The following is a 23,759-nucleotide window of genomic DNA, read 5'->3' as shown; positions in this document are numbered from 1 at the left end:
AAGGGTATCATGGGGGATTCAGTAAGATAATTATGCAAAACACTTAGCATGGTAGCTGGTACATAATAAGCACTGAATAGTAGTCATCTATTACTATCATTATTCTGACACTGAGGGTTCAACTTGGCAATACTTTTCTCACTGTTACCATGATCTTGTTGTCTAGAGCCCAGAGAGTGCCTGTAAAGTAGCAGACACTTAATAGATATTTGCTGAATAAACGATTCGCTGAAAATCAGTGTCTGCTTACAACACTAGATTTCAAGTTTCACTGAGATGGAGTCCAAGAATTAACCATCCCTACGTTTTTTCAAAATATATTCGCTGGGCTTCTGTTGTATTCCAGGTACGATGCCCTTGTAGAGTCTGTTTCAGACAAAGCGAGTGCTCAACAAAATTTTTATTTAAAAGAAGAGTTCTTGATCCTGGCCCCAAAACTCACTTGCAACACAAAGGCTAGTCCAGTGGACCGTTAAAAAGTCCCACTGGGCTCTCTTACATGGAGCCCACAGTTCTCTGGAATCCTTCGTTCTAGAGAAACCAAGTCTGTAAAGAAGCCGAGGAAATCATTAATCTTCTCAAGGAACATAGACCCTGGATTAGGCACTAATGTGTCAAAAGTGAATGGATGCTCCTTGACGGCAAGGATATTTTGTTTTGGTTTTCAGCTTTATGCTTTTTCTTTTTAATAAGTAAACGAATGCTTTTTTTTTTAAATAAATAAATGAACACACACACACACACACACACACACACACACACACACACAGAGGCCATAAGTGATCACCTTTAGTTTATCACCATAATCCCAAACCCTCTTTGAGTTCTATAAGTCTAAGAAAAGGGCTCTTATTCTACAGAACAAAGTCAATTGTATAGTCACTGTTCTCAGCAACATGCAGGGAGGAAACTAGGTGTGTCTCCATAACCCCAAGAACTACCCATTAAACAAAGTCCCGTGCGACCACTCAACCCCAGTTCTTGCCATCCCCGCAACTCGGCCTCCAGTGACCTTCCATGAGATGCCATTACACAGAGCACTGGAACCAGAAACTTGGCTCAGAGGAAGCGCCCAGTCACCCAAACGCTTTCCGGAACAGAGGACATATAAAGAAATTAATTTTGCAATGAGTGCACTTCCTGAGAAAAACAGCTTGCCTTTGTATCCAGTGCACAGTAAATACCTGATACATATTTATTGATTGAAGGCACGACCAGTCAAAATAGAGATTTTACCGGTCAAAATAGAGATTTTTCTTGTCTTCTGGACAGTCGTCCAATCCTTAGTGGCTGTTGAGTTCTATCAATGCCCGCAATCTCTTTCTTCCTTTCTTTTTCTGTTCTTTAAGAAGAAAACAAAACTACAGAATTTTGTAGTAATCACTTATACATTCTGGCAATTTGAATAAGAAGGCTTAGTATTAGAATGTCAAAATATATGCCTGACTTAACCAGGCTTAACTCTGACCTGGACTTAACTGAGCTTCTAAGCAGTTGCTGTCTGAGGCATTGGCAGGCTTTGGCTTGTCAGACTCTTGGAGTTCTTCAGTGAAAAATCTCACAGATAAGGTAATTCTCTCCATTTAACTGCAAATGGGGGCAAGGCCATGTAACGGTCTTTCCAGACTCTCTGAATAAAAGATTTTTTAAAATAGGGGCATCAAACCTTTGGTTGGGTTGGATGAACTTCAAACTCTTAATTTGGGCTCAGGTCAGTATCCCAGGATCATGGAATTGAGCCCCACATTGGGCTCTGCACTGGGCATGGAGGCTGCTTAAGATTCTCTCTCTATCTGTCTCTCTCCCTCTACCCCTCTCCACCACCCCCTCTTAAAAAAAAGATTTTTTTAAACACACTAGCTACTTTTTACATTGGATTTGCAAAGCTTATTATTTTTAAGAATTCCGGAAAGCAACATGTCACAGGAAAAACAAGATAGACTATAAAACATGGTTGTGTCACATTCTCTGGTCTGCTTTAAGGTGTTGGTAAAAAATCGTCAAAATGAATCCAGGGGTGCAACATTGCCTTCTTTATGTTGCCTTCATTTTGTTCATTCTCTAGGCCAAGTGGGTGCAAACTGGAAAGCCAAACAGTAAATAGGTATTTTTCTCCTCAGTTTCAACCAGCAGCTTGTGCCTCCCTTTGGAAAGGAAAAACAAAATGATATTTTAAAACATCTGAATAAAGAGACCAGGTTTTCTGCATGCAGGGCGCACTCAGCGAGAACCCGGCAAAGAAGAGGGTTCTATACCTTTCATGTCTGGTGCAATTATTTTAACTGCTTCCAGGATTGCCCTAGCTAATGGTTTCATGGCCTCTGAACAGCTAAGAATGTTTGGGAGACAGATACACACACAAAAGAAGAAGACAGGAAAGTTTCACAAAAGGCCACGGAGTGTGACGGAAGCAAAACAGATTTCAGAATCAAAACGCTATGTTCAAATCCGTAACCCAACACTTCCTGGCTATATGGCCTTGGACACATGTCACATGCTCTTTGAATGTCCAGTTGCGATGTAAAAAACAAAATGTAGATAACAGTACCTAGAAGGTAGGACAGAATTTTTCAAAATTCAAGTTGTTATACATTAGCAGGTCATAACATCATTTTGAGGTACACTCGACATTTTAACAAAATGAAAGAGTATAGAATAGAAAATATCAAGGGTCCATCACAAGATTCATAAGATAAGCATTGTTTCATGAATTTTTCTTCCATTTTATGTATGTGTATAATTATGTTATCTATGTATATTACATACAAGTATATACACAGACATAATTAAAATGTATTTCTTGTTAAATATCACAGGCAAGGCTTAAAAAATTATTGTATGGATTTCATATAGATTAGAAGGTATGTATATGAAAATACGTAGCATGTAGTAGGTGTTTTGTTATTGGTGGTTTCCTTTCCAAGGAGAAATGACTATATCTGGACAAGTTGGTTATGAAATCACGACTTGTTATGGACTGAATGTTTGTGTTTTCCGCCCCCTGCCAAATTCACATGTTGAAATCCTAACCCCCAATGTGATGGTACCAGGAGGTAGAATCTTTGGGAAGTAATGTGGCCACGATGGCAGAACCTTCATGAATAGGATTAGTGCGTATAAAAGGTGCCCCAGAGAGTTCTTCTGCTCTCTTTCCACCATGTAAAGATAGAAGTAGAAAATGAAAGTCTGCAACCAGGAAAAGGGGTCTCCCAGTGACCCAACAATGTCGGCACACTGATTGCAGATTTCTAGCTTCCAAAACTATGAGAAATAAATTTCTGCCATTTATAAGCCACCCAGTCTATGGTATCTTGTTATAGCAGCCTGAACTAAGACACCATGTTTATGTATATGCCAGTGCTTCTCATTGCCTTCCTTTTTAAAAAAAAAAAAATTAATGTTTATTCATTTTTTGAGAGAGAAAGAGACCAAGCACAAGCAGGGAAGGGGCAGAGACAGACAGACAGACAGACAGAATCCGAAGCAGGCTCCTGGCTCTGGCCGTCAGCACAGAGCCTGATGTGGGGCTCAAAACCACGAACTGCAAGATCATGACCTGAACCGAAGTCCGAAGCTTAACCGACTGGGCCACCCAGATGCCCCGCATTTTCTTCCTTTTTAATACAAGCTGTAACTTTTGGCATTTTGCTAAAACTAGCTTCTATGAGATACGAAGTGTCCCACCAAATGTTTGGACAGACCACTTTAAGATTATTTAGGAGGGGAGTTCATAAAACAAACTTCCTGACTTTGCGAAAATTGTCACCTGCCATTTGCTGTGGGTGCTTAGTAAGAGAAAAATCAGCTCTTGTGAGTTTGTCTTTACTAATTTTCTGGATGTAAAAGCAACATCTACAGGAGAAAAGGAGCTCACTGAACGCCTTATACGTACTAGGCTCTGTAACTACCTCCCCCCTTTATTTTACAACTCTGCGAGGTACGTATTATTTTTGCCTTTGTGCTCATGAAGAAACTGAAGCTCGGAGGAGGTGAGTTATTTGCCCCAAATCATGCAGCTCGTATGGAACGGAGCCTGGATTGAGATCCAGGTCTGACCACAAAGACTACACCTTTTTCCTCTGACAAGAAATAGCCATGACCCCACATTTTTCAAAGCAATTCATTATTCCCTTTTCCTCCCAGAGAAAGATGGCTTTTACCCACTGGTAAGACAAAGGCTTTTTCCACCAGTAGTGGTGTTCTCAATCAGAAAAAACAACCCACCGCTAAGTGCACGACGAGCTGCTAGAACTTCATTTGTTCCCCTGCACACGAAGACTACTTTTCCGGCCTCCTCGCCCTTCCTACGGATGACCAGGTAAGTCCCACACTCATTCCCCAACCACAGTATTACTATGAGATTTAAAGAATGCAGAAACCAAAGACCTCACATGTGTGACCATGTGTACGTGGGCGCACACACACACACACACACACACACACACACCCACCATGCCTCCCCCAGGAGTTCTTCTCAAAGTGCCAGCCCCCAGGAGCATAAAGAAGGTCATCCATCGTTATCTTACATTTGGCAAGGGCTGGAGTGGACTGTCTTTTCTTGACAAAAGCCAGACCAGACGATGCACAGCATGGAAATGTCTGTGAAAACCAGTATCAGGAAAACAAAATGTTCTTATCAATGACATGTTAGGGGATGAATAAAATCTCCTGACTTAGCTCCAAATACCAGGATGGAGCACATTCATAAGTCAATAAATGAAGAAGGTTGGTCCCACATTGTGTCTGAATCTCAAGGTGAAAAGAATAAGTTTACCAGTCAATCAGGCCCATTCAGTATCTTCATGGGAAGTGGGTGATGTTTATCTCCCTACCGTTTTGCTTGTACCTTTCTTGGTCAGAGATACTTTTGACTTCAACGTTTCTTTTCCCCTCCTTGCATCAAAACCAACCCTCAAAAAAAAGAATTTTTTGTTCATTTTCTCCTGCTAAGGTGAAAATTAATGATGTGACTTGATATGCTACCTATTCTAGGGGCTTCTGCCTCATAAGCAGGGACAAATATAGCAAATACTTTTAATTGTCTAATTTTGTTCCTTAATGGAGAAGCTAGTTTTTCTTCCTGATCCCTTTTTATCATAAAAGGTAAATAAACCATGAGGCTGGGAAGGAGGAGAAAATGACAGAGACAAAGTCCCAACCAGTCGGGGGGGGGGGCATAGAAATATCTGTCCTTCCTAGATGAAGGGCTAGAACAGAAGGGAAAACTCAGGTAAAGTGAGAAGGTTAAGCTCCAGATACCTTTTCCTCTTCCACTAGCTACCTCGAAGATGAGGTGACTTCGGAAACATCCAAAACATTGGAGCTGGTGACCCATCTTAGTCTAGCATTGTATTGGTGAAGTCGTGGTCCAGAGATGAGCCTTAACCTTCAGCTATACATAATCTTGACTGTAGTGAAGGAAAAAAGGAGCATGGGGTAGGGTGTCAGTGAGAGGTTATAAATAGACCCAGGCATAAAGAGACTGTTGAATTATACCTGGATGAATTTACCACTGCTTTGGCAGTATAAGCAGGAAATAGATTGATTTCTTTCAGTAGATGCCTCCAATTCTGTTGAGCCCCCTTGACACTGAGTGGTACATCCCTTAGTGACATCCAGGACAGATTCCATACCTTCCATACCTTCCATACCTTTCAGGGATTAGAACAACCCCTTTTCAGTATTAAAGGCTTAATTCTATTCCCTATACTCCTGCTACTGATCTCAAACTTACACCAGTTTCGACTGAATTTAAAAAATGTTATACGTGGTTCCCACTTGTGACAAATGCAAGGACTAAGAGATGGCTAAGTCATGAATATTACCTTCATGATAACTCAGGATAACTCAAAAGCAGCAGACAAGGAAAGAGTACAAAATTCAGCTGCGGAAGCTAGGTTCGAGACGCAGAGCTTGGGCAGGGGAGACAGAATGGTTAGCTCCTTAGAAGGGGGACAGGAATGAAGGGGGCCAGGAAGTAGTGACATCTGAACTAAATGCACAGAGGGTCAACAGGGCATTCCCAGAGAGAAAGACATTCCAGGCAGAGTTGGTCAGGAGAACAAAACCACTCAAACATTAGGTGTAAATAACTCTCAGAACAGCTTAGGAGAGTAGGAACAGTGATGCTAAAGCCATGTGGAGAGGATGCAGAAATAATCCTCACATGATTGGTTCTTTCATCGACTCCCTCAAAAGCCTCCAGAGGTGAATCCCAAAGGAGGTACTTCTACGGGGAACTAAGTGAAGGAAATTGAAGTGCATTGTTTTCAAGCATTATTTTCAAGTAACCTCACTGGATTTGAGGGAAGACATGGGGGTTCTAGAAACTTCGGTCTCTCTTTTTTTTCACACTAGTCACTCATTTTAATTCTGCTTCCAGGAGGGGCCAGAACCACCAACGAAGTAAAATAAATAAATAAATATGCTCTCTGGCGAATGTCAGAAAGACATTTGTTTCAAAATATACTGAGCAGTAGGCCTGTGTAGCCCCATCACCTAAGCCAAGAGTGGAGACAATGACTTCTGTTCTCTTCCGAATCCACTGTATGTACCTGGAGGCTGAGATGCTCAGGGTGATAGGTGAAGAATGTTTGCTTAATGTGTCTCATGGTTAAGTGCTTAAAAAGCTTCAAAATTCTTCCCCATCTGACCCGTTGTTCATAGCCAAGACTATTTATGAGATAGAATTGAATTTCCAGAGGACGTATTTCCTTGTTACAATACTTAGTAATTAATATTTTATGGACAATTCTCACATTCTGCTAGATATAACTGAGGACGTTGTTAGCCCTTAAGACTAATAATGTCTGAATTTCATTTTATGGAACAATAAAGATTGTAAGAATGTCATTTTTCTGGTTTAGAATCTTCATTTATTGCATTTGCTTTAATATGGGTACTGCTGTTTGAGCTGTTATTATCTACCTTTTCCCTTTCGGATGTGATCTGGGGAAACAGTTTTCATCTCCTTTCACTCAGAACAGTGTCTGTCCTATGGTAGAAGCTCAATAAACACCTGTAATTCAGCAAAAGAACAACCATGGGAGAAAGGTAAGAGGTTGGGTTACAGAGTCAGGAACCTGATCCAAATCCTAGTTTCACCATTAACCAGTTGTATAAACTTGGGTGGTCAAGTCACTTAATATCTGAGAATCTCAATTCCTTCATCTTTACTCATGGGATAAAATACTCACCTCACCACACAAGTTACGACTGTCATGTGAAAGGATGTACATGAATAAGCCTGGCACAAATATAAGGAATCAATAAATCCTAGTGGAACCGAAACTTTAAGCCAGTGCTAAAATTATTATTACCTAAATATAGCTCCAAGATGTCGTCACCTAACATGGCTAACATTCAACATGGCTAAACCTTTAGTTAATGCTGAGTGGTCACAAAGACTTCAAACAGTGCGCTTGCAAATTTTGCCAAAGTGCAGATCCCTCCACTGTGCCCATGAAGATATGGATTCATAAAGGCTCTGTATTTCTAATAAGCACCTTGGGTCATGCCTGCACAGGTGGTCTATGGCCCAAACTTGGACAAAAATGAAACTAAGGGCAGTGGCATAATTTAATTGGCAAAAAAAAAAAATTTCGATTAAGAGGGTGATAGCCCATAGCCAACTTGCATCCCAAACTATGGAGGGCCGGAGAGTGGGAGGGAGATGGAAAGCAAACAGGAAAGTTTTCACCAGCCTCTCCCTCCCTCCCCCACCAACTCACAAGAGTTGTAGGATTCCAGATGAATGGCAGGATTGTTCAAAGAAGGAGGATATCTGCACTGCTGGGGGTGGGGGGGGGGGGTAGGAGTGTGTGACTGACCCAGAAATATTTCTAAGTGTTTGGATGTTAGAAAAGGCCAAAATGCCTTTTTCTCTCCCTCTCCGTATGCTACCACTACCGCAGACAAGCCTTAAAGCCATGTTTATTTCAGAACAAATCTAATCCATACATTTGTCTTGTTTAGACTTGTGTCAAAAATGTTTTTAGCGTCAATATAGAAGCAAGAAAAACCTTTTTTACTGCAAAAACAGCAAAGAGAAACAAATCTACCTTTGGTAAATATATTTTAACAACAGATATTCAGAATTGACGACAGGGGGCTAAACAGAAAAACAATGTTGCAATTCAAAAGCAGTCAAGACAGATCTTTCTATAGCTGCAGAATGTCTAATTCCATCCAAAGCAAACATTCTCAACCGCTTTGAACTCTTTATTCACTGCTCTTGTGCACACATCCTTTCACTATGGCATGTAAAAAGGACACATTGTAATTAAGAGTAAATTCGTTTTGATACTTCATCATGATACTTAGATTACTTCAAGCTACTTTTTAAGAGATAAATTTTTTCATGCAAGAGACTTGCCTTTAATCACAAAGCAGCCACAATGCTATTTATGTTTACTTCCTGAGGGTGAGCCAAGCACATTAGGGAAGTAGGACAGCTGTACTGTCTTGTAGTTCTGAATTTAGTGAATGCTTGTATATGGTTCTTTTCACAATCAAAGCTGACATCATAAGAGCTTTATACACCAAAGACAACCAAAGTATTTTGTCATCAGGGACACTGCCCAAAGTGGTACACTACCCTCCATGAGGGGAGAAGCTGAAGTGAGAGCAGAGGTAATCTGCCAAATCCTAGAACAGAAAACAACTTGCATCGTGATGTATTTCCCAGGCTGCCTTGAGGAGACAGGACAATGTAGTGGGGACAGCACAGGTTTGCACGCCTAATATGCTGAAATACTGACTCTCTGCTCTTGTCCATCAATGTCTTTGAGTGAGCCTTGAGTGTCCTTCAAGGCTCATCTATAGTATGTGGGTGATAACACCTTGTAGGATCCTTCTAAGTGGTGAAACAGATAATATATAAGGGAACCTGGGTAGTTCAGTCAGTTGAGCACCCAACTCTTGATTTCTGTTCAGGTCATGATCACAGAGTCGTGGGAATAAGCCCTGGGTCAGGCTCTGTGCTGAGTGTGGAGCCTGCTTGGGATTCTCTTTCTCTCTCTCTCTCTCTCTCTCTCTCTCTCTCTCTCTCTCTCTCTCCCCCCACCCCCCCCCGCCACTCTCCCCAACTTGTGCTCTCTCTCTGTGTCTAAAATTAAAAAAATAAAATAATTAAAAAAAAGAAGTAGGGGCGCCTGGGTGGCTCAGTCGGTTGAGCATCTGACTTCAGCTCAGGTCATAATCTCACAGTTCGTGAGTTCAAGCCCCACATCAGATTCACTGCTGTCAGCACAGAGCTCACTTTGGATCTTCTGTCCTCCTCTCTCTCTGCTTCTCCCCTGCTCAAGCGCACTCTCTCTCTCTCTCTCTCTCTCTCTCTCTCTCAAAAAATAAAATAAACATTTAAAAAAAAAAGAAGTAAAATAGATAATATATGAAAAGTTCAAAGCAGTGGCATACCAGGGTGGGTACTGAAAGGAGATGTTCACCCAGGTATAGGTAAAAAGTTGATACACTACCGTAGAGAATTTAGAAACAATAATAAAACTGACTAAAAGTCAACTTGTCTTTTGTTAGTACAATCCACAGACGATTCTAAATGAACCCACTTACCCAATACTTCTCCCACCAGGGTAGGGAACTCCCACTGAGCCACTCCCCCACCATGGTATGTACTTGGCTTAGTGACTAGAGCACAGTAGGTCCTTAGGAAATGCTAGTCCTCCCTTAATGGAAATAAACTAAATATATGTGAAAATAGATCTAACATAAGAAAAGAGCCTTCGGGCATGAATCTTTTTCAGCTCAAACTGAGCCCCAGTTAAGGACAGTAAAAAATAACATTTATAAGATTTCACAAAACTGATTTCTATCATCCAAGTGTTGACTGTCTTTACATGCTGTCTCCCTGTTCACCCTATACTTCACCTCCTCCACGATGAAGAGATTATCTACCCCATAGGCATCAGGAAGCAATATGGATTTTGTGATGTCTTGGGGGAGATGGAGAAGGTTTCTATCACACACAAAGTATTTCTCTCCAAAAATCCCCATTACACATCTCCATTTCTCCAAAATTCGTCCTGAGCTCCCATCCAAAGGTCACCTCTCTATCCTTCCTGACGTAGACTTCCAGTCTCAGACTGCAGTACCTGGCCGTGGGTCTTTCCTTTGGGTCTCCCTGTATCTTTTAACCAGACACATTTAGATCCATCCAGATCCTTCCTGCTGTCTTCCAGTCTGGGAAAGACCAGCAAATATCAGATCCTTCTGCCGCCTTGTGTGAACTGAGTCAATAGTATATAACAACAAAAACAGCAACAAAATCTTCTTTTTTTTTTTGTTCACGTACGGAAATTTTTACATTCCGCCTTTGTGATCATTAACACCCAGAACTAACTGACCCACAGGAAGGGACAGAAAGAAAGGCACTCCAGTAGCTTTATCATAAATCACCCAGTTGAGTTTTAGTTCATACAATTAATTCAAAACACCCATAAAATAGCCCCATGGCCATTAAGCATCAAATCCTAGAACGGTATCATACTGATACTTAACGGTTCTCTGCCCTTTACACTCATCTTTCCAAAAGACAACCCCAAGAAAAACTAAAAATTGAAGCTGAATATCACATTGCTTTTATTTATTAAGAAGAATAAAAACTTCACAACAGTACACACATTGATGAAACAGAAACGACGTAATAATAGAGTGGAAAAGAAGGCAATCATGTAGAGGTCATTTTTAGCCCAACTCTCTCATTTCACAAAGTTAGAGTTCATGGTTGCAAACAGTAGAAACTACTTAAGCAGAAAAGTTGTTTTCTGGAAAGCTATTGGATAGCTCACAGAATTAAGATGAAGAGTGAAAAGCAAAACTGACAATACGGGCAGGAACCAAGGGAGTAACCAGTTGAGAGATGATCAAAATCATTCCGTGGGAACGGTTTTGGACTCTGCCACTGGGGGCACCAACACTGGAGACTCATCGTTAACACCACTGGACTCTTACATCCACCATCACATAAATAATCACTGGCTGTCCTGGCATCTCTCTACCATGCCTTCAAGAGTCAAAGTCCTACGGTCAATTGATCTCTGACAAAGGAGACAGGAATATGCAACAGGAAAAAGACAGTTTCTTCAATAAATGCTGCCGGGAAAACTGGGCAGCTACGTGCAAAAAAGAGTGAAACTGTACCCCCCCCCTTTTGTCATACACAATAAGAAACTCAAAACAGATTAAAGACCTAAAGGTAAGACACAAAACCATAAAACTCCTAGAAGAAAACATAGGCTATGGAGAAAAAGAAACCCTAATGGTGTCACCACTATGAAAAACAGTATGAGAGTTCCTCAAGAAATTAAAAATAGAAATATCATATGATCCAGTAATGTAACTACTGGGCATTTACCCGAAGAAGATGAAAACACTAATTTGAAAAGATATATAACTCCTACATTTATTGCAGCATTATTTACAATAGCCAATCTATAGAAGTAACACAAGTATCCATTCATAAGGGATTGGATGAAGAAAATACGAGATATAGATATAGATGATATAGATATAAATAGATAGTGATAGATTGATCGATACATAGATAGATAATGGACTATTACTCAGCCATAAAAAAGAATGAGATCTTGCCATATGCTATAATGTGGATGGACCTAGAGTGTATAATGCTAAGTGAAATAAGCCAGAGAAAGACAAATACCAAATGATTTCAGTTATATGAGGAATCAAAAAAATAAAACAAATAAAAAAACAAAAGCAGAAACAGACCTATAAATACAGAGAACAAACTAATGATTATCAGAGGGGAGCGGGGTGAGACGGATTGGCAAAACGGGTGAAGGAGAGTGGGAGACACAGTCCTGCAGTTGTGTAATGAGTAAGTCATGATGATAAAAGGTACAGCAGACGACATACGGTCAATGCAATGGTAATATCACTGTGTGGTAACAGAGGGTAGTACACTTGTGATGAGCACAGCATAACGTAGAGACTTGTTGAATCATTATGCTGTATACGTGAAAATAATGTAATATTGTAGGTCAACTATACCTCAATAAAATAAATTAAATAAATAATGAGATCTACTTACTTGGGGAAAAAGAAAGAGTCAAAGTCCTAGGCTACCATGCCCAATTGGATCAACCTTGGGTCACATTTCTAGGGGCAACAGCTCCCTCACCCAGATACCATACATACACATGAATGCCCAGTGGGCTTCTGCTAAGTGTTTCAGCCTGCAGTCTCAGAGAATCTCTGGGATAGAGAGTGAGAGGCATGTGGCACAGGGCCTGGGTGAGGTGCAGTCAGACTGTACCTGCAGGAAGCTGGTCGAAGTCCACACACATCTGGTCATCTGATTCTACAGTGGCCATGGAGGCCAAGAAGATTTAAAGTATAAACAAGAATGTGGTTTTTTCACATACTCCAATATTAACATCAGTGACACTGGGTTTTTTCAAAATATGGCAAGATCACAGGAAGCCTTATCGGATTGTATTGACCCTTTCAACAATTAAAAACTGTAACTCTAGGGACACCTGGGTGGCTCAGTTGGTTAAGGATCAGACTTCAGCTCAGGTCATGATCTGACAGTTCATGGGTTTGAGTCCCGCATCGGGCTCTGTGCTGACAGCTCAGAGCCTGGAATCTGCTTCAGATTCTGTGTCTCCCTCTCTCTCTCTGCCTCTCCCCAACTCATGCTCTGTCTCTGTCTCTCTCTTTCTTGAAAATGAATAAACATTAAAAATTTTTTTTAAAAACCCATAACTCTAAGCAATAGATTCCACATCAGTTTCATAGGCATTAACAATAAAACAATTAGAAAATGAATATGAGCCAGAGGAAGAAAATGAAAATCATCACTGGTAAATATCTTTTCATATAAATAAAAGCCATTCTACAACATCATTTTTCTGACTCCATTTAAGCTATTAAAGTTCGGCTAAATATGATTTGCAGGCAAAATACAATGCTTTAATGGTCAGTAGATTGCTAGCTATAACTCTTAAAACTGTTGATTACAGTAACAGCCAAAGTAATGTTTCTAAGAGCAGAAATAAAATTCATAGAAAAAAAAAACAAAACTTCCCGACTAAGTAGCTAATTGAGCAGAGTTTTAATGATCTTCTCTCAAGATAGTCTCAAAGGCCATGCTTGCATAATTATTCATGTTAACTCCACACTAACCCAAGAAATCCTATACCACAGAAAGGTCACTAAGGAATGAAAGGGAAAAAATAAAGAATTGATGGCAAACAGCAACACGATCAGTTACTATACTCAGTCAGATGATTAAATCTCAGCTGCCTGTGCAAGCTAAGTCTCAAATAAACATTTGTTGACTGATGAGTGAATGACTGAGAAAGTCAAAAGGAAAACCATGACCTGTTTTTGGCTGCACAGCTTGAAAAATTCAAGGGAAAAGGAGAGAAAAGAATTCGATTTCAGTATTTCTCTATCAGACTATGGTGGAAAGTTAATACATGGGACCCTATACATATGTGCTCCGTTTTGAACTTTATTTTTTAATATATTTTTAAATGTTTGTTTGTTTGTTTGTTTATTTAGAGAATTCACATGAGCAGGGTAGGGGGAGAGAAACAGAGAGAGAGAGAGAGAGAGAGAGAGAGAGAGAGAGAGAGAGAGAGAATCCCAAGCAGGCTCCACGCTGACAGCACGTGGGGCTCGATGTAGGGCTCGATCTCATGAAGCATGAGATCATCATGACCTGAGCCAAAACCGAGAGTGGGACGCTTAACTGACTAAGCCACACAGGAGCTCCTGTTTTGACCTTTAAAATAAAAACTGATTTTTCTTAACTGCAACAATATCAATCGTAATGAGTTTACCAGAAACTGAAGCACAAGACAAGGCTTATCTATAAGGGAAGCTTGTAGAAATGGCGGGGTCTCCTGTTCAAGTGCATCTTTGGAAGCACTTTGTCTTTTAGACAAACCATGGCAAATTAGTCATGGAAATTGGTCATGGTAAATTGGTCATAGAGGATGATGATACTCTACAGAAGTGTACACGCACTGGGGATATAGGATCCCCAAATAATATAAATTCAAAAACCTTACATTGGAAGTAGTCTTAGAACTTAATCATCTCAATGACCCCACTGAAGAATCAGCTTAATACAACCCCTAGAAAATGGTACTCACAGAAGTCTCTGGCAGAACGAAAATGTATGTAAGGGTTAAGCAAGATCAAAAGATCTTGAGCACATACAAGTAAAGCTCTTTTCCCATTTTCCCTGAGGAACCCAGCAGAAAATAGTTACAGGAATGAGATTCACAGTGAAAGATTTTTAAAGAAAATTGGAACACCATTCAGCCTTGAGAAAAGACAATGACAGTGAACTTCAAGATTTTTTTTTTTTTTCTCTCAGGGTATGATCCGTTTCTAAATACCCACAGAAGGCCACAAAAGGAAAATTTTTAAATGATAAGCCATTTCATTCTTTTTATTCTATTTAAATTATAAAGCAGAAAAAATGTCCTAAGAGGGAAAAAATCCTGAAGGTATGTGGCTAAATTCACTCATTCTGTGGAGATATTGGAAAAACAGCCGGATTTCAGTATAGCCTAAAGGCAAGAATAGCTGGACCACCTCCAAGACCCCATCAGTCTAGTATCAAAAACATCAGTGCTCTCATCAAGTCTTTCATGTGCCTCAGAAGAATTCAGGAAGTTCAGTGACTTTGGAGGTCAAAATTAAGGAGTCCAAGAATTCTATCTATAGCATTGCCAAGAACCTCAGAGTTTATGAATGTTTTTTAAAGATGGTTGAACAACTTCATGAGGGACAGAGAAAAAGAGAATACATTAGTGAAGACTCAAGTTCTTCCAAAACTTTTCTGGAGGGGCACCTGGGTGGCTCAGTTGGTTAAGCATCCAACTTCAGCTCAGATCATGTTCTCACAGGCCGTGAGTTCGAGCCCCATATTGGGCTCTGTGCTGACAGCTCAGAGCTTGGAGCCTCCTTTGGATTCTGTGTCTCGCTCTCTCTCTGACCCTCTCCTATTCACACTCTGCTTCTCTCTCTCTCTCATATAAATAAACATTAAAAAGAATTTAAAAACCTTTCTGTAAACATTTGTATTCCTTTCCATTAGGTCTGAGGCTTGATTTCAACATATCTACAAAATAATAAATAAGCTCATTACTGTTTCCAGGATGCTGGAAGAAGACACGAGATCTCTGGGTTAGAGACAAAGGACTTTACTCATGGCAAAGCATGCAGTATGAGCATTAGTATTTGGCACTAGTCACTTGTCTTCCAAATCCTACAGAGGGACAGAGGTCCCAGAGGGACTTCTGCACACATTGGTGGCACTAAAGGCAAGGAACACAGAACTTGCGGAACTCATCATTCCATTGGAAGCAAGCCTCCACTCTGTCCCAGAGGCAGACATTACTTATCTCTCAAGGCTGCTGAGTGCAAACACAGTCCTGAGAAATGGCCTGGGTATAAAGTGATGTTGGCCTTGCGTTCTCGGGCTACTCAGCAAGATGTTTAGGAGTATAGGATAACTACGGACACTATGTCTCCCATTATTTCCTCTCACTATCCCATTCTCTTAACTAACCCTCCTTTCTCTCCTAAAACTGTGAGGCAAAGGAAATACCAGTGAATGGACTCAGACCCTTCCCCCAGCTTAGCTCATCACATCTTTAAGGTCTATGGCCTGAAGACAGCCCCTCAAACTCAGTTTCTTATACCATTTTGGATTCTGAGGACCACTATCATCCTCTCTTGGTTTCCTTAAAGACTAGCTGTCTACGGCTTTAATATGTCCCCCTTTGGTGTCTACCTTCTATCTCCTTGTTGTCTTGACAGCACTAGAATGATCTTGTACTATACCATATACAGATCCCTCAAAAGATCCATTTTCTCACTCTGTCACTCATCGAGACCCTACATCCATAAGCATTTCTGAGAAAGATGAATTTCAGCAAACAGAACATCGATTTATGAAAGCATTATGGCTCTACTTTGGAATCAACACTGGCCCAACGCGTTCCATTTTCTGCAGTTGTGTCTTCATAGAAAGTGCTCACGATAGCTGTGACCAAGAATGTTCACATCTTGGGTCAGGGGAAATTCCCAGCCACCAGTCATAATACAATTCTCCTTCCTTTACCCAGGAAAGCATAATAAAAGCAAGTAAAAGTGATGTCATTATAGAGAAATTTTTGAATTCATTCCCGTTTATTTGGTTAGAAAGTAAATCGCTTTCGGGGCCCCTGGGTGGCTCAGTTGATTAAGCACTTGACTTTGGCTCACGTCATGATCTCACAGTTCATGGGTTCCAGTACCGCACTGGGCTCTCTGTTGTCAGTAAAGAGCCTGCTTTGGATCCTATGTCCCCCCCTCCCTCCACCTCTCCCCCCGTTTGCACGCACATGCACTCTCTCTCTCAAAAATAAATATTAAAAAAAAAGACCTACTGAAACCTTCAGAGTTTAGCCAACATAAATTTCCATAAAAACGTTTCCTGACTGCATTGGTTTCAGTCTATTTTAAGGTTAATTTAATGAAAGTACCAAGAAACTGTAATTGAGATTTTTTAACTCTTAGAAGCATTTCAAGTATTGCTAAGAGAAGAATTTGATTCTATGAGCTTTATGACACACACCCACATGCACAACCACACAAACACACAGGACATTGTCTTGTGTAACTCTTACACTTGAAAGAGAGTCAGGTTTTTTTTCTTTTCTTCTTTTTGTTATTTTTTTTAATGTTAATTCATTTTTTTAACATTTATTCATTTTGAGTGGGGGGAGGGGCAGAGAGAGAAGGAGACACAGAATCTGAAGCAGGGTCTAGACTCTGAGCTGTCAGCACAGAGCCTGACATGGGGCTCGAACTCACAAACTGTGAGATCACGACCTGAGCTGAAGTCGGATGCTTAATCAACTGAGGCACCCAGGCACCCCTAACGTTTATTCATTTCTGAGAGAGAGAGAGAGAGAGAGAGAGAGACAGCACGAGCAGGCAGAGAGAGAGGGATACACAGAATCCAAAGCAGGCTCTAGAGAGAGAGAGAGTCAGTTTATCACATTTGCTGGGCTTCTTCACCAACCAGATACTTGTGCCATGCCTCGGGGCGGGGAGGGGGGTGGGGCGGGCAGAGGAGGGGCAACTCCAGGGGCAGGCCTTCTTCCATAGTCCTTTTGGAAAAAGTTAATTCGGCAAATGACAGGTCCACCATTTCTCCTACATCCATATTGGGAAGCTCCCAAGTGTAGTCACACATCTACCAAAGAGGGGGTTGGTCCCTATGCACAGAGGCACGAGGTATGGAGGCCAATTGGCTATCTCTGCTTCTCCCTTCCTCTCAATATCGAATGCTCTTTGATCTCTCTGATTTTAATATTCTCAGATCACACTCACTGTTTATGGGTCATGTAGAGGTAGGAGGGACAATCAGGAGCATTCCCATGGGAAGAGCCTCCTACTGTGGGGGTTCCAGAGGTTTCTGCCCCCATTTCTCAGTATCTCACCATATGTGGGCGCCATGCTAAGTGTTCTTGACAGTTTACATACCTTTCGTTATCACAACAGTCCCCTGAATGTTCTCTAATAGTTGAGGAATCGGATGCAGAGAGGGTGTAAATGCCTCGCCCAGGGACCCAAGTGTCAGGCTCCAGAGCCCATGCTCTGTCCATGGACTGTGCTATAAAAGATCCAAAGGTGATCTTGAAGCCATTTTCTAGAACTTGAACTGTTACCTCTGGGAGGTCATTGTCCCTTTGCTCTTTCTGCTAAGGCTCAGACAAAAGAACGTGAGCGCAAACTACACGGCAAGAAAATCTGGGTAGACATGATAATAATGACACACTGAAACAGGGAGCTGGGAAACCAGCGACACTCCGTCTTTAAGAGCACTTATAGAGGCAACAGCAACTGCCCATCTTTAGTTGTTTAGAGAAGACACAGGAGATCTTTCTTCTTTCAAGGTCAACTGATCCGAAGGGGAAAACTGAATCAAGGGAATACTAATTGCTAAGATTTAAGGTACTGGTTCTTCTGTGCCAGATTTTATTCCAGTGCTTTCCGTTAGGGAATAAAACGAAGATCAGAAAAAAAGCAAAGCACAATTTTTTCCTTGGAAAAGTAAACACTCTCCTCAAACTATTTTTTTATATTACAAACCATAAACCTCTATTTCACTAATTCTTTAGCTCTATGGGCAGTTAAAAAACTGTGTGGAGGGGTGGGTGAAGAAAGTGAAAATAATAAAAGCGATGCAAGGGTACAGCAGTGGAGAGGAGGGAGTAAGGAGAATATAGGAATAAAGGAGAAACACATTTAAAAGGAAGAGAGAAAGACTCAGAAGGAGAGTACGGGAGAAAAAAATGGAGAAGCAAACTAATGAAGAGAGAAGACGAAGGAAAGGAAACCATGGTAAGATTTTTTTTTTTAAGTTTATTTTTTTTTATTGTAGGAGAGAGAGAGAGTGAGCAGGTGAGGGGCAGAGAGAGAAGGAGAGAGAAAGAATCGCAAGCATGTTCCGCGCCATCAGCACACAGCCAGACGCGGGGCTCCAACTCACGAACCATGAGATCATAACCTGAGCCGAAACCAAGAGTCGGACACGTAACTGATTGAGCCACCCAAGTGCACCAGAACACCACAGTAAGATTATTTTTACTTCACACTCTGCTGTTCAGTTAGGTTGTGAGTGCAACTTTAGGCCAAAATGTCAATGGCTTATTTCCTTCTACAATGCCTCGTTAACTGCTTAACCATTGTTCACAGGTCTCTAATGTCTCTTATTAAGTTTTCAGAGTCTTGGCACCAACTGATCTAACTACAGCAGCTATTTGCAAAAAATATTGTTCACACCACTTGCAGGGAGCCAGGGACTATCATTTTCATACTGAACAAAATCGAAATGAAACACAAACTGACCAAGTCTGAAGCAACTTCAATACTACGTGAGGAAGAGAACTGGATTACACGGTTTACACTTCGGTTCAATGCCAAAAAATAAAATTAAGTTACAGCCATCAAGAAGCATAATATACTTGTGACGCATTCTCACATAAAGGCATACTCTTGGCTGGATTCTAGACTTCCTCCCTTTGCTACGTCTGTTCCTCAAGCTAGTCAGAGTCTATTTATCTTCCTTCTCTGCTCGGGAAGTTCTTTTGGCCAGTCTCATCACCTCCTTAACATCTCCAAGATGTTAACTACATCATAACAGCGAGGTGGCTCTCCTAGCCTCATTCATCTTGGCTTCCCATTCATTACTATATTCCACCCTAACTCAAGGTACTGAGGAATAGTAGCACACTTTTTAAGTTCAGTGGAAAATTCAGTCCAAGTTCAGTCCAAGTACATCTCTGCAGGCAAGTTTACAGATTTGTATGACACAAAATGGAATTTTGGAAGCGGAGTCGAGATGTTGTGGAACAGTCAGGAAGTCACCAGATGTTACTGTTACAGAGACTATAAAATGCTTTCTTCTAAATGTGCATGTGATTAGATCTTGGGGGAGCTACTCTATCATTATAGTAATGGGTTTGTTTTTTTTTTCTTACAAAGTTGCATTTTTCCTACTCAAAGTCTCTTTTGACTAAATGAATTTCATATGTGTAATCAAAGCATTATGCATGTCATTGTACTTGGAGCTAATTTGAGCAATTTTTGTTAAAATTTGCCCACATGGTAAAGCACTCTTTGAAAACAATCTCATGAAAGAGACTTTTTAAAGTTATTATTTTAAACATAACCATGCATCTTTACTTCAGCTTCAGTATTTTTGCTCTTCAACCAAATGGGCATCCTTAGACGCAACATGTTTTTACATCACTGTGGGAATGACATTTTGGTTCTTAAGCAGTAACCAGAAGGTTGTATATTACACTACAAGAAAATTTTAAAACTTCAAAACCTCCTAGAAGTAAATAAATTTGTTAAAATATTATTAATAGTGAAAAATTGAAAATAACTTCAAGAGTATTCATTCATTCACTCAATAAGTGCCTACCTTGTGCTAGCTCTGTTGTAGGCACAGGAAAACAACAGGACAGGGCTTAGAACAGTCCCCATCTCATGAAGCTCTCATCCTAGAGGAATAGGAAATTGGTTACATAAATTATGGTGTATTCAAAGAGTAGAATACTGTATGATCCTATTAATGATGTGGTACAAATATATTTATTAATTAAAGCGACATTCATAGCATAGTAAATACATACATAACAGAGGATTACAATGTGACGATTTTTATTTAATATATATAGTAACATACGAGGTAACAATTATTTGTGAGAATTCTTGGTATCAAAGTTGTGGTTACAGAAAAATTATTCGAATTTTACTATAGGTTCTAAATACTTCACATAAATGATTTTCTCTTATGCTCAGTCCAACTTTGTGCGGAGCTTGGGGTTAATATCATATTAAGTCCATTTTTAAAACAAGAGAATGAGGATTGAGGCACAGACAGATTAATTAGCTTGCCTAAAACCACACAGCTTGTTGGGATTTAAACCCAGGAAGTTTGGCTCTGGAGATGTGCAGTTTGAACAACGTGCTATCTTGACTCACGTGTGCTTAGGCTCATACTGTGTGAGTTCAAGTCCAGGCTAAGCTAGTTGTCAGTCATAGGATCTTGAGCACGTTATTTAACCTCCCTAAGCCCTCACATCTTCCATTCTGAAATGCAGAAAACAGTAGCCACCCTATCACATACTGTTAACATGTGGATTCGGTGAGAAAAATCTGTGTAATACCTGGCACACAGGAAGTACTCAAAAAAATTACCATCATCATCTTCAAATTCTGGGGGAATAGATGCCCAAATATTAACAGTGGTACTCTCTAGAAGGTATAATCACAGAAGAAGAGCTTCCTTTTCTTCTTTTCATTTAACAGCACTTCCTACTTTCTCCATAATATATATATGTATTGTGTGGTTCACAAACTATGGGATATAAAGTAAAATTCACATTTCTCAATTGCTGCATGCAACAAACGTAATCATTTCTATAGAGATAGACACAATGCTAACAATGCTAAACTTTCACGGAACACATTCCATTTATCAGGCACCACCTGGGTTGAGGAAAACATAAACATGAATAAGACATACAGCAAGCTCTGACAGATCTTACATTTTAATAGGCAGGGAAAATAGTATAAAGGGAGAAGTGTCAAGACATCAAGGGAGGATTTTAAGAGAGACACGCATACAATGTTATACGAGGCCACCAGAGACTGGAGCCTGCCCAGGAAGCAAGAGAAGAATTCACACTGAAGTGGATGGAAGTGTGAGGCACAGGGATCAGGAAACATGTCCCCCAACTCCTCACAGGAAAAAACAGATTATAACTATAATATGAGACAAGTGTCAAAAGTGACAAAAGTCAGCTGCATAAACTATGGGCTGTATGTAAGTCACAGTTCTATTTACAAGGGACTTAAAATCTACCAGTGCCATATCTAAGCACTCTGTGCACCCCCCCTGGCAATCACATCACCTCTCAGCATGACTACAGTTGAGCCTTTAGCCTAAGTCCTAAAAATGAGTAGGAACTTTCTAAGTGGATAAGTTGGGCTGGGAGCATGGGAGACTTTTCTGGACAAATTAACTGAAGGTGGCGGGGGTGGGGGGTGGGGGAAATGACACAGGGTTCTTAGAGAAAAGATGCAGGGACAAAAAGGAGCCTGACCCCTGGGAGGTGTCCATATATGAGGAGGACTGATAGGAAGAAAGATGAAAGGTCTTATTTGAATTCCCAGAAAGCCATGGGTGAGAGAAAAGGGGGGCTGGCAAGACAGAAGAGTCCTCATGGGGACATGAGCTAGTAGATCATAGATGGCATGTTTCATTCTCATGCCCTACCACTCCCTGAGAGAGCAGTATTGACCAGAAACTCTCCCTCTGATCAAAAAAAGTGAAAATCTAAAGATAAAGCGTGATTACCAGTGGAGCAAACTGATTTTGGATGTTACTTGGATCCTGTGGCTCATATATCGTTATTCTTTCAATTCCTGAAGAGATGTTTATTTTTTTTTTTTAAAGACAAATAAAACTCTCACACTGTCTTAACAAATTAAACAGAAAATCTCCAAGGTTGTCAACTGGGAGAGTTTCTCAACATAAGGGCAAACGTTGGAACTACATCAATGACTTAATACAAATCACTATGATAAATGGGAACACTTCCAAAAGTAAAACATGTAGAAGTCCTGAACAGGTAATTTACACACCCACACACCCACACCCACACACACACAAAGTATAAATGTGTAATAAACATAAAGAGATTAGGATTTTCCTCAGTAATAGAAGAAATGTAAATTAAAACAATAGAGGTGTCTGGGTGGCCATCAGTTAAGTGTTTAACTCTTTGTTTTGGTTCAGGTCATGATCTCACAGTTTGTAAGTTCAAGCCCTGCACCAGGCTCTATGCTGACAGGATGGAGCCTGCTTGGGATTCTCTCTCTCTCTCTCTCTCTCTCTCTCTCTCTCTCCCTCTCTCTCCAAATAAATAAACAAACAAAAACAGTGAAGTACCACTGTTTTTTCTATGAAATTGAAAAATACTTTACAAATTATAAGAGCCAATGGTAGTATTAAGAGAAATTTACAGAATAGTTTGATAATAGGTGTAAAAAATGCATACACTTTGACCCAACAATTTCACTTCTAGGAATGTATTATAAGGAAACTAATAAGGATATACATAAAAATTTATGGCAAAGATATTCACTCCAAAAGTATTTTTTCAAAAAAGAAAATTTATACGGCTCCCAGGTGGCTCAGTTGGTTAAGCATCCAACTCTTGATTTCGGCTCAGGTCATGATCTCACGGTTCATGAGATCAAGCCCCACATCATGCTTGGTACTGACAGCACGATGCCTGCTTGGGATTCTCTCTCCCTCTCTCTCTGCCCCTCCCCTGCTTATTCTCTCTCTCCCTCAAAGTAAATAAATTTTAAAAGAAAATAATATTTAGAAACAATTTAAATGTCCAATAATCAGTGATGAATGAACTGAATAAATTATATTATCTTTAACTTTTTCCTTTGAAATAATTTTAGACTTACCAAAAAATTGTTTAACAGAACAAAAAGGTCTTTATAATAACTTTGAAACAAATTCCAGGGGTGTCTGGGTGGTTCATTCGGTTAAGCACTCAACTCTTGATTTTGGCTCAGGTCACACAATCTTATGGTTCTGGTTCACGAGTTTGTGCTCTGTGCTAACAATACGGAGCACACTTGGGATTCTTGGTCTCCTCCCTCTCTGCCCTTCTCTCTCTCTCTTTCTCTCTCTCTCTCTCTTTCTCAAAAATAAACTTAAAAAAAAAAAAAAAGCAAATCCAGACTAAATTTCTAGTGCCTAGAAAGGCGTTTTGGTTAGAGATTTCTAAATGGCCAAGGGGAATCTACCTACCAATTCTGGATCATTTTTGTGGGAAGAGTGTGGATGAAGTGCACTTCTGACATGCTCAATAACCCAATGGTCATATTGACTTTGTCCACACTAGTGTAAGGCCGTGAACTCCCATACTGCTGATGGCTTCATTATAAAATAGTCATATTGTCGGTGTTGCTGCCTGTAGAGGAAAGTTGGGGAAACATAAATGATCAAACAATGTTCAGATAAAGATTTGGAAAAGTACAAACCAGTGAAATTGACAACCGATGCTCAGGAAAATTCTAGAATTGACTATCGCTTGAGAATTTGGACAATTTTATTTAAAAAGATAGCACCACTGTAAGACAACATGGGCTAACAAAAATGAATCAGTCCA

The 23,759-nt window shown here is 40.3% G+C and overlaps 1 protein-coding gene across 1 annotated transcript in view; it reads right to left on the bottom strand.

Annotated features, from left to right (window-relative positions):
• FREM1 (FRAS1 related extracellular matrix 1) overlaps positions 1-23,759 on the bottom strand; it is a 309,646-nt gene that overhangs the window by 209,422 nt on the left and 76,465 nt on the right. The window contains exons 7-10 of the mRNA XM_053205086.1: positions 23,399-23,561; positions 20,761-20,920; positions 19,982-20,060; positions 1,237-1,337 (exon numbers count right to left, since the gene is read on the bottom strand). The gene's annotated coding sequence lies outside the window, so the exon portion shown is untranslated. The remainder of the gene's footprint in view (positions 1-1,236; positions 1,338-19,981; positions 20,061-20,760; positions 20,921-23,398; positions 23,562-23,759) is intronic.

Source organism: Acinonyx jubatus, chromosome D4 (genome assembly GCF_027475565.1).
Source record: "Acinonyx jubatus isolate Ajub_Pintada_27869175 chromosome D4, VMU_Ajub_asm_v1.0, whole genome shotgun sequence".
Lineage (NCBI taxonomy): Eukaryota > Metazoa > Chordata > Mammalia > Carnivora > Felidae > Acinonyx > Acinonyx jubatus.
This window is presented reverse-complemented; position numbering and strand designations above follow the sequence as displayed.